Raw genomic sequence first — 12,725 nt, 5'->3', positions numbered from 1 at the left:
TGCTAAAATAAAGTCGTAGAAGCAGGTGCATTCATTAGCTGAAATGCAGACGATTATGTTAATATTGCATTCAGGTGACAAATTTAAAGCCATCAAAATCATGGAGGATAAAAGGATTTTCAAAGCTAAAGTTAACTTCTTCCTTTGTAGGGCTCTTTGCTCTGTTTAAGCATGTGACTGCCTTTGCAGCTGTCAACATAGGGACCTCCAGTGTTACCTCCCCAAAATAAAGCCATATTTGCAGTATTATATTTCCTTTGCAATCTCTTGGGTCTCTATTCAGGAAAAGAAAGGTAAAGAATTGCCTACAACCCTAGCACTATTTTCTAAATAGGAAATTTGACACCTTATTTATAATCTATTGTCAGATTAGGCTCAGGGGAGAGGAGACACATTAAAGAAGATGGTTAAAAATATGTGGACATTGATTCCAGGTATGGATCAGATGGACCAACAGCTCTTCCACTCAACCTTTTCTTTTTTCCTCAAAGAATATTGAGTATGAAGTACATATGCGATGATACATCTGTATTTAGGAGGCTATACATCATAATGTAAATAATAGTTCCTCTAGGAGGATTTTCATTTTCTTTGTGCATGTGTGTTTTTGCATTCTCAAATGTTCTGCAATGCATGAATACATGTTATTCTATAAAGTTAAAAACTGTTAAAAACTTATGGAGCAATTAGCCTCTCCACATTCAGTTGTTCTACCTATAAAATTGGGTTACTATTTAACCGCCTAGCATATGGGAGCTGGATGAGATGTTTCCCCAAAGTTCTTTCTTCTCAAATCTAGGATGTCTGCGGGAACATTGATTCTTCCTTTCAGAAGAAAATGTAAGAAAAAAGAAAAGGGCTAGGTATCCAGCCATTTATTTAAAAAACCCACAAAAACAACTATAAACATGCTTAAAGATTTTTTGCATCGTGCCTCAGCACCTCAATCAAGTGGGCATTCATCAAAGTGAAAGCATCTGCCACTTGAAAAGGGAAAGACTGAGAAACCTTTTAAGGCCAAATTAACTTTATTTTTAATTTTTTTTAGCTATATATTCTGGGAAGCCTTTGTAAGCTAATACTCAACATACTGATTTTTGTTCAAATCGTGTGTACGACAACAGTATTTATGATTGCAAATTATAAGTAATGAAGCTGCTATAGACTTGAACCCTCTTTTGATAGAGTATGTTTATATAATGTGTGTGTGTCTAAATAGCTTGAAATTAACAAACTGAAAGACTGGTACAATGTAGTAGTCCTATTTTTGCGTTCTGTCCTCTTCAACCCTTCTTCTGTCTCTTGTACTTTCTTTTCTTCCAACAGAATTTAAAGATTTTTGATCCCATTTTAAATGAAAAAGAATATAGAAAGCAAGAAAGATCTCCTCGGGATGAGTAAGCATGTACAGAACTTCTACATACATATGTGCTACATGCACACCCCTTTGGTGGTCAAGAGTAGCCTACCCGGGGCACCTGGGTAGCTCAGTCCATTGAGCGTCGGACTCTTCGTTTCGGCTCAGGTCATAATCTTGTAATCTTCTGGTTCAAGCCCCACTCTGCACTAACAGTGTGGAGCCTGCTTAGGATTCTCTCTTCCTCCATCTCTCTCTGCCCTTCCCTGCTCATGGTCTCTCTCTCTCTCTCTCTCTTAAAATAAATAAATAAACTTTAAAAAAAAATAAAGAAAAGTATTTAAAAAAAAAAAAAAAAAAGAGTAGCCTGTCTGAAGCCCTGTCCCAACCTGCCATCCATCAGTCTCTGGTTGGAACTTAGTGTGTGGGCAGTTCCTTCCACTGCTGGACAGCTCCAGCTCTCCTAGGAATACTCTCCCACGCTCCATTTCCTGTTTACCAGAGCTGCCACCCTCACAGAAGCTGCAGGTTCAAGGCAGAGTGAGGAAGGTGGCCAGAAGACACCTATACTTCCAGTGTGGAGCATCACCACCATAAGATTGGAAGGTAAACTTCAAAGCACAGAATTTAAAGATGAAAGGAATTTGAGAGGTCATGTTAGTCAAGTTCTCTTTAAATGCATGTCTTTTCTAAAGCATACCTGATAGTCATCCTGACCTCAAAATTTTCCAATGACGAAAAATGTCCTACTTTTTTCACTTATATACCGATAGATGGGTACATAGAGCACAAACAGCATTACACCACAATGCAAAAAAAGGGGGGAAAAGAAGTTATTCCTATCCTGCTACCATTAAAAAAAAATCAACTATTTTTGAATTTCTGTTACTGATCCAGGATCCCCCAGCCTCAAGTAAATATAACCCTTTAAGATCCATGAGAAATGTGAAGAGACTGAACCATTTGGCTTAAAGACACTTTGGAGATTTTATTAGTTCATGGTGTCCATCACCCCATGAGAGTCAAGGAAGGAAGGAAGATTGTGTAAAGAATTAGTAAGCCTCAATACCACAGTCTCTCCTGAATCCACACCCCTTTGTCACTCTGACACCTGTACAACAAAGGAAAATTTCTGAGATTATTTTATCCAGGGATCTTTCCAACACTTACAAATACCATCTAAGTTGGGCAATGTGTTCCCAAGTTACCTAAATCATACATACGGTAGTATTCCTTTCAAAGGAAATTGAAGTGTTTAGCAGTATTATCAAATAACTAGATGTGACAACACAAAGAATAACAATAACAAAAGAAAATCTTTCAAAGATAGTGTGCCATGTGGAAACAGTTCCTGCCGTTTCACACTGGCTCTGCAGGAGATTCTTTCAAGATGAGTTTAAAATGAAAGCAGTATTTACCCAAAGAATACAAAAATACTAATTCAAAGAGATACATGACCCTCCCCATATTTATAGCAGTATTATTTACAATAGCCAAAGTATGGAAACAGCCCATGTGTCCATCGATTGATGAATGGATAAAGAAGATGGGAGATATATATATCAACAACAGTATTATTCAGCCATAAAAAAAGAATGAAATCTTTTTTTCAATGACATGGATGGAGGTAGAGAATGTAATGCTAGGCGAAATAAGTCAGTCAAAGATAAATACCATATGATTTTGCTCATGTGGAATTTAAGAAATAAAACAAACGAGCAAACAGAAAAAAAAAAAAAAAAAGAAGAGAGACAAACCAAGAAATAGACTCGTAACTATAGAGAACAAACTGATTGTGACCACAAGGGAGGTGTGGAGAGATGGGTTAAATAGGTGATGGGGACTAAGGAGGGCACTTGTCTTGATGAGCACTGGGTGATATATGGAATGGTTGAATCACTATATTGTACACCTGAAATTAATATAATAATACTGTATATTAACCAACTGGAATTAAAATAAAAACTTTGGGGGCACCTAGGTGGCTCAGTTGGTTAAGCGTCTGACTCTTGATCTCAGCTCAGGTTTTGATCTCAGGGTCATTCAAGCCACACGTTGGGCTTCATGCTGGGCTTTATTAGGTTTGAAGTCTAATAAATAAATAAATAAATAACAAATAAATAACACTTTAAAAATTATTAACTAAAAATTTGGTCCTAAAAAATGAAAGTAGTGTTGAGTTTGGGGAGCAAATTCAAAAAATCAATTAGCTAATAGAAGAGACTGTGAACTACAATTTTGGCTAAATAAATAGAACAGAGAGGTTTTAAAAATGATTATTATTTGAATGAATTGTAAAAAAGCTATTTAAAAAATTCAAACAACACAGAAGAATGTAAGGAAGAAAACAAAAAATACTCACTTCACATCCTACCAACTAAAAATCACTATCACAGATTTTATGGGAATATCATTCCAGACATGGAAAAAGAGATATTTTAGAATTTTCAAAGAGATTTGCACTCAGGCAATGAAGGGTGGTCTTACTGATGATGGTCTAAAGAGACCCCAAACCTAAGTTTTTATAATAATGTCTACTTCATCTGAAAAGTAATGAAAGGATGTAAAGGTAGGATGAATCCTTAGTCCATAAACAACTATAAAAATATGAGTTCAATAGAAATTAGCAGATATTTTTGTCTACATATCCATGATCTGACTCTTGATTTACCTGCATCTAAAACATATTATAGGGGTGTCTGGGGGGCTCAGTCAGTTGAGTGTCCAACTTTGGCTCAAGTCATGACCTCAAGGTTCCTGGGTTCAAGCCCTGAGTCAGGCTCTGTGCTTACATCTCAGAGCCTGGAGCCTGCTTTGGATTCTGTGTCTCCCTCTCTCTGCCCCCCCCCCCCAATCTCTCTGTCTTAAAAATAAATAAACATTAAAAAAAAATTTGCAGGGGGCGCCTGGGTGGCTCAGTCGGTTACTGTCTGGCTCTTGGTTTTGGCTCAGGTCATGATCTCAGTTTCGTGGGTTCAAGGCCAGCATCAGACTCGGCACTGACATTGTAGAGCCTGCTTGGGATTCTGTCTCCCTCTCTCTCTGCCCCTCCCCCACTCACACTATCTCTGCCTCTCTCAAAATAAATAATTAAAAATTTTGAATGAAAAATAAAATAAAATATATTACATAACAATAAGATATGTTTCAGGGAGCCTGGATGGCTCAACTGGTTAGGTGTACAAATCTTGATTTCAGCTCAGGTCATAATCTCACAGTTGTGAGATGGACCCTGTGGCATGCTCGGCACTGGGCATGGAGCCTACTTAAGATTCTCTCTCTCTCTCCTCTCTCTCTCTCTCCTTCTGCCCCTCCCCTGTTTGCACTCCCTTTCTCTCTCAAAAGAAAAAAAACATATATATATATATATACATACATATATATATATATATATTTTTTTTTTTTTCCATAATGTTTTCCAGTTTAGAAATCAATGTCATACTGAGTCTCATGTCATATAAAATAACCAGGGTTTATATTTAGCTGGCACATATTAATTTGGCCATTCCAAATGTTTATGGCCAACTGTACATGCTGCTTAATTGGGCATCTATTTTGATTGACCAGTCTCAGTGCTATGCCAGTTATTATATGCCAGATCAAGATCTATTTTTACTGGTTATGCCTCTTCTTCTGAGCATACTAAATATTTCCCTGATCCAAGATTTATTCTTTTAATTTTCTAGCCTTTGATGTTTTTAAAAATGTGTCATTTTTTAATTTCATTCGTTCATTAGTAAACTTACCCCATAAGATTCCTTCTCTTGCAGAGGTGAAATAATTTTTATTTATTTGTTTCTTCATACAAAGTAGAGTAAAATTCCCCCTCCCCCACTCCTAAACATACCCCATTAAAGTCGCTTTTTGACAAAGACTTAACTGGGAATTTTCAGACTTGAAGAAAATTTTGCTCCTTTATGTTGCAAAAATCGGAGACACTGTGGTCTCCATTATCTGTGTTAAATTCAGGGAACATTGATTACCCAAATGGCAGATTATCCCCGTTATTTCTATTTAAAATTTTAATGGTAGCTCTCTCCTCCTACTTGTATTTGACTAATGTTAATACAAAATTAGATGCCATTTCCTGACTTACTCACCAACTTACATTGAGAAAATGCAGGTCGAATAGGTGAAAGAAGAAAGCCAATATTTCCTTGGTAACCTACATAATCACAATTGAAGGTAATTGCTTAATCAAAGTACGGATTTTCCATGCAATAATAGCTCTGTTTATCCTGTAAACACTAGAACATTAGACCACCTGATCATTTTTTCTGGGGAAAAAAAGGGTAAATAAATTTAGTAAATTAAATCACATTTTTCTACAGACATATTCTAATTTACTTAAAAAAATTTTTAATGTTTATTTTTGAGAGAGAGAGAGAGAGACAAAGAGTGCAGGGGAGGGGCAGAGAGAGAGGCAGACATAGAATTCGAAGCAAGCTCCAGGCTCCGAGAGCTGTCAGCACAGAATCCAGCGTGGGGCTCGAACCCACGAACCATGTGACCCGAGCTGAGCCATCCAGGTGCCCTGGACATATTCTAATTTAAAGATATGGTTTCATTTTACTTGATTCTTAACTGAGAGTGGCACTTAACCATTCTGTTATTGTTGGCATTTCATGCATATCAAGCAATAGTTGGGACGCCCATGCCTCTGCTACTTATTTTTACTTTCATTGTACAGAAACAGCAGAACCCACATTCTATGTAAAGAAGTTGAGGCCACACTTCAAAATACTTCTTCCTCCTTCCCTAAATTCATTAAGTGGCCACCTCAGTTTTTGGATGTTTGAAATATCACACTTCATTAACATTCACTAATTAGGCACATTAGAGAAAGGACCAATTTGAATTAGTGAAAACTTTGAATGCTATAATGTTATCAAAAATTCATAGTTTTATCCCTTTGTGGTTCAATATGCCACTCAAGCAGTCTATAGTAAGTATTTCCAAGAAGGCTACTGCCAGGACTGCTTTAACGATAAGATTCTTCAATATTGTGCACTGTAAGCTTTAAGCAAATGAGTGGGGCGAGGCTACCTAAATATGTTCAGTTCACATTCACTGAGCAGTTACTATATGCTTGGCATCATGCTAGAAAATTTTTGTCCTCTTGAGTTAGCAATTCACTCTGAATTATCACTCATATTGCCTATGACACTTTATCTCATGCTTTATTTAGTACCTGTCTAAATTTACTCATTTATTCAAAAGATTTCTAACAGCTGTAATGGGTTAGGCACAGGCACAAATTCAAAATGACTGGGGTCTTCGGGTGAAGGTCATTTGCCATGTAGATCAACACCAATCAGTCAACTAACAAGCCCTTTGTTCTAGGTACTATAGCTAGTTAAGGGTTTCTCAACTTTGGCACTGATGACATTTCAGACGAGGTAGTTCTTTGTTGTGAGGGCTGCCTTGTGCATTGGCAAAAGGTATCTTTTGCTTCCTTTCATGAGAGGACAGTAATACCCCCACTTCTAGTTTGGATAATCAAAAATGTCTCCATGGGGTGCCTAGCTGGCTCAGTCGGTAAGACATACAACTCTTTGATCTTGGGGTCTTGAGTTCGAGCCCCACATTGGGTGCGGAGCCTATTTTAAAAAATAAGTAAAATATATTTTTAAGAAAATGTCTCCGGATACTGCCAAATCTCCCTGAGGTGGGGTGCGGGAAACAAAATTGCCCCTGGCTGAGAACCATTGAGAGTATGTAAGTAAAGAAGAGAGAGTAATTAAAGAAGTCATACCTTCTTCACTAGATTTTAAAGACCTTGGAGGCAGAGATCCAATCTGATTCACCACTCTATGACTCCCTCCCCACCAAGTAAATCTAGTTTCTGGCATGGGAATGCTTCTTGATGAATGTTCTGGAAAGAACAAAATATCTCTGGAGTAAGTACCTATACTATTGTCAACCCTGCACAGAGCACTTTGTAAATCCAGAAGATGAATAAGGTAATCAGAGTCAGTTCTAACAAATTTTTACGATTTGAACAATCACTTCCTATTCAGAGTATATACCCACTTGGCCAAAGGCCTACATTTGTATAGGGCTTTAATGTGTATGAAGCATATTTCACATAATAGCATTTGGTCCAGATACAAGGATAATCGCTTTGGCCACCTCTGTTTATAATTTAAGCTCCCAAATCCCAGAGCCATATTCTTGGGCAGGAGTGGGAGGTATTTTGATTTCAGTGGCATTGCCTTTGGTTATTAAGAGAAACTCTTAAGATTGGTTTAATAATGCTAAATTTAAAGTTCAGGATTCTCTTTTGCCATATTAGAAGTAGAATATCCAAAAGGCACTCCAGTGATCTAACTGATTCTGGTTTACTTGGATTCCTGGAAATTGCCAGAGGGCTTTAAGGGAGGAGGGAAATAAAGAGTGAGGAAATTTTCCCTGTGGGCAATTGGGGAAAACAAAAATATTTTTGTGCTGTGGAGACTTCTCAGGAAAGGAGGGTTGGCCAGCAGAGGCATCTGCGCAAGGGGAATTTCCACATTTGGGAAAACATGGTCATAATTAATGACTTAGGAAAGCCAAGAAAAGGACCATGTTGGAAAAATATGATTTTCAATGGCCAAATTATTGTCAACCGATTGGGCCAGAAAATTGGATTGTTTTAGAAAGAGATTTTTATTTGTGAATATTTGCCTACAGGTCCTTCCTTCTGTGGATCTATTAAGTAACCTGCCCTTGCCTGAGGAATCAGCTCTTCATAGCCAGACCACTCTCTCTGTCCCTCCCTCTCCTAAGGGAGTGTTTGTGTTAGACTTCTGGCCCAGACATCAGGCCTTTTGCTTTGAACATGATGCTCTGGACTAGCCAGTGGGGCTATTAGCATCCATTAGAATAGCGATGATTATCCAGGATTCTTGAACAAGAGCGGAAGGATGAGACTGCACGACCCTAATGCGGCCATCATTTACTGAGGACTCCATGTCCTAGGTAGGTCCTGTGCTGAGAACATTGAAAAACTATCCTTACTTAGACATGGGGAAACTGAGGCTCAGGGAATTTAAGTAATTTGCCTATGGTCAAATTGCTTTTAACTACCAAGCTATACTTCCCATCCTGTATATAAGGTCCACTCACTAAAATGGAACGTTCTCACCTTGTATACAACCTCTCACTTACTTTTCATTTCCTTCCTCCTATCTTCCCCAGATCACTTCGTTTAAACTACATCTGGTCTTGGGGTTGTGCTCATGAGAAAACTCCACGGTTACCCACCATTCTGAAGAGGAGAAATCTGGGTTAGCAGGCTCAGCACCGTTCATATCTCTGTTTACCCAGGGAATGATTATGTGGTCAGAATGTTCTTGCCCCACTTTTTTGTTTTCTCTTATCTCCATGATCAATTTTATTAAAACAGGGATGATCATCTTATTCTTCTTCTCTCATAATTTTTTCAATTTCAGAATACAGTTTAATGAATTTCAACATATTTGCCAAAATAAAGGTCAAGTTTTTCAGAGAAGGACATTTAGCTAAGGAAAAAAAAAATTCTTTCTATTTGACAGGTGGGATATCCAGTAAAATACCTATAAATTCAGGACATTGTTTTGTGAAATGAAAAAACTGCAGGTTAAATCATATCCTGCAACAATTCCATGTTTTAAGCTCCTATGACATAAAGTTAGTCCTGTCCTGCAATTGCAATGAATATGAGAAAACAAACCTAACTAGGATTAAGTCTAACTGTCCCGGATTGAACCTCAGTGGGTGTTATAATTAGTTTAAAAATCATACCATCTTGAAAATAATTTAATATATTTCTTTTCTGATTGCACTTAAACCAGATTAATTAAATCTTATTAATATTTGCCTTCTGAGTGATCCTAGGACCTAGCCAGAAATTATTACCTTTATTTAGGGATGTGAAAACCAAAGGGATGTATTAGTTTTCTACTGCTGTGCAGCAAATTACCACAAACTTAGGGGGTTAGGACTACATCTCATTTGTTAGCTCACAGTTCTGTAGTTCAGGAGTCTGGGTGGGTTTGGCTGGGTTCTCTGCTTAGGATCCCACAAGGCAGAAATCAAGGTATTAGGCTAGACTCTTATCTGAAGGCGCTGGGGAAGAATCTGCTTCCAAGCTCATTCAGATTGCTGGCAGAACCCAGTTCCTTGTGACTGGAGCACTGAGGTGCCCGTTTTCCTTCTGGCTGTCAGCCGAGAACCATTCTCTGTTCCTAGAGGCCACACACATTCTTTCTCCCGTGCTCTTCTCTATCTTCAAAGCCGGCACTCACCCTCAAATCTTTTTTTTTATTTTATTATTTTTTAAATTTACATCCAAGTTAGCATATAGTGCAACAATGATTTCGGGAGTGGATTCCTTATTACCCCTTACCCATTTAGCCCATCCCCCCTCCCACAACCCCTCCAGTAACCCTCTGTTTGTTCTCTATATTTATGAGTCTCTTATGCTTTGTCCCCCTCCCTGTTTTTATATTATTTTTGTTTTCCTTCCCTTATGTTCATCTGTTTTGTCTCCTAAAGTCCTCATATGAATGAAGTCATATGATATTTGTCTTTCTCTGACTAATTTCACTTAGCATAATACCCTCCAGTTCCATCCACGTAGTTGCAAATGGCAAGATTTCATTCTTTTTGATTGCCGGGTAATACTCCATTGTGTGTGTGTGTGTGTGTGTGTGTGTGTGTGTGTGTATACACCACGTCTTCTTTATCCATTCATCCATCAATGGACATTTGGGCTCTTCCCATACTTTGGCTATTGTGGATGGTGCTGCTATAAACATGGGGGTGCATGTGTCCCTTCAACACAGCACACCTGTATCCCGTGGATAAATACCTAGTAGTGCAATTGCTGGGTCGTAGGGTAGTTCTATTTTTAGTTTTTTGAGGAACCTCTGTACTGTTTTCCAGAGTGGCTGCACCAGCTTGCATTCCCATCACCCTCAAATCTTTCTCACATTCAGAATCTTTTTGACTTCCCTCTTCTGGTACCAACTGAGGAAACTATTCTTTTAAAGGGTTCACCTGATTGACCCAGGCCCATCTGGATAGTCCCCATATCTTAAAGTAAACTGATTTAGGACCGTAACTGCATCTGCAAAATCCCTTCAGAGCAGTATCTAGATTAGTGACTGAAGCAGTACCTAGATTAGTATTTGACTGAAGTCCAGGAGATGGGATTCTTGGGGAATTATCTTTAGAATCTTTTTTTTTTTTTTAATTTTTTTTCCAACGTTTTTTATTTATTTTTGGGACAGAGAGAGACAGAGCATGAACGGGGGAGGAGCAGAGAGAGAGGGAGACACAGAATCGGAAACAGGCTCCAGGCTCCGAGCCATCAGCCCAGAGCCCGACGCGGGGCTCGAACTCACAGACTGCGAGATCGTGACCTGGCTGAAGTCGGACGCTTAACCGACTGCGCCACCCAGGCGCCCCTAGAATCTTGATAACCATAAGGAAATAGAATTACCCAGTTAACCTGAGATAGGGTCTGGAAATACACTCCCGACAGTATTGAATCAAATAATTTAATTATTACTTTATTCCTGTTTTTTTAATGTGTTTTTATTTGTTTTTTAATGTTCATTTATTTTTGAGACAGAGAGAGACAGAGCATGAACAGGGGAGGGGCAGAGAGAGAGGGAGACACAGAATCGGAAGCAGGCTCCAGGCTCTGAGCTGTCAGCACAGAGCCCGACGCGAGGCTCGAACTCACGGACTGCGAGATCATGACCTGAGCCGAAGTCGGACGCCCAACCAACTGAGCCACCCAGGCACCCCTTTAATGTGTTTTTAAAGAAATATATATGTATGGTTTATTTTTTAATGTACGTATTTTGGGGGTGCACATCGCCACATTTCTTATGGATGTATAATCAAAAATGTTGCCAAGGCTATTTTGGGATATGTTTTGTTTCAGGGGCCTGTGAATGTCCAAGTGTTAAGATGTAGGTGTGAAGTTAGACATGGGTGTGTTGGGGGGGGGGGGTTGGTGATGGCAGGTGAAGACAGGCAAGAGGCTGAGATTGTGTTAAGTACAGAGGAACAGTTTATTCTTGTTTATGAAGTATTCACAGAAGACCTTTGAGGATGAGAATCATTTTGCTTGCTATTTTCTGTTGACAAGTCCAGAAGTTCAAACACCCCGGGATTCTTTGTGTGTAATTTATGAGCAGTGTTGGGGAACGTTTCTAAACATAGGGGCATTTTAGAGTATGCTGGATCTCCATCACCAGAATGCTGTATCCCCAGTGTGAAGAGGTTGAACTTCTCAAAGCTTCTGGTGCACAATTTCAATGTGCTATGGCCCGCCAGATGCACGGGATGTCTGGTATGCAGGCTGAGCCCGTGGGCCCAGCCGGCTGCTGATCCAGAAGCCTGGGCTTACAAAAGGTTGCCTCAGGACTGAGAAGGTGTGGAAAGGACTAAAAGGATCATGGAGGGAAATGAATGAAGGCTGCCGATCAATCTCTCCAATTTTAGCATTTTACCCAAAGGACAGTCTTACAAAAAGTCTGGTTTTCTGGTGAAGAGAGTACAAACGGTTTTAGCCTTTAGGAAGAACATATACAGAAATATGAAAACCTCACAAAAAGGCAGAAAATTTTAGATGCTAAATATTTCTCTCTTTGTCCAAGAACATTTTGGTTTTCCCCGTCTTGAAATTCTGGCCAAAAAATGGAGGAAAGGAGGACATCGCCCAAATGTTTCTTTTAAATTGTCCCAGAACTTCAGAAAATGGCCAGAAAATGTAATCACATTATTGGAGCAAAAAGAGAGAAGTCAATGGAGAAGGCATTTAGTAACTGCACTGATAGAGCATGAAGACATGCGGCTTGTTAAGCTTTGGAAAGTAGGACACAGGAGGAAAGAGGCTGTGTGGAAGAAATTAGTATTGCTTATTAATTGTGATGTCTTTAAAGCTTAACACATTTTACATCCTTCAACTAACAAAGTTATTTTTCTCTGTGAAGGACAACTCTAAGGATGCTGATAATAGTTTACAGATGTTCTTTTATTGCTAAAGTTTCCGCTTAAAAAAAATCTTTCCCCTCATGTATTCATTCACTCAGAAATATTTGATGAGAACCTGCCATGTGCCTTGATCTAGGTGCTAGGAATACAGCTGTGAACAGAACACACAAGGTCTCTCCTGTCATGGAGCTGATATTCTAGTGTGAAGGAGGTGGGAAATAAATAGTTACATTTCATACATGACACATAAAGTGGTAAATAAGATAATGTTAGTGGTAGGTGCAAACATAAAGAAATGCAATAGAATGAAGTGATGGATGACCAACCAGTTTGCTGTTTTAGATTGGTGGCCAGAGAAGACCTCTCTGAAGAGATGACATTTGAACAGTGATCTAAA

The 12,725-nt window shown here is 38.8% G+C and overlaps 1 protein-coding gene across 1 annotated transcript in view; it reads left to right on the top strand.

The window, feature by feature from the left end:
- Nucleotides 1–12,725, top strand: part of MKLN1 (muskelin 1) — a 370,372-nt gene that overhangs the window by 66,600 nt on the left and 291,047 nt on the right. The window lies entirely within an intron of this gene.

This window comes from Neofelis nebulosa, chromosome 4 (genome assembly GCF_028018385.1).
Source record: "Neofelis nebulosa isolate mNeoNeb1 chromosome 4, mNeoNeb1.pri, whole genome shotgun sequence".
Classification (NCBI taxonomy): Eukaryota; Metazoa; Chordata; class Mammalia; order Carnivora; family Felidae; genus Neofelis; species Neofelis nebulosa.
The sequence above is the reverse complement of the archived record's forward strand: the minus strand, read 5'-3'. Positions and strand labels throughout refer to the sequence as shown.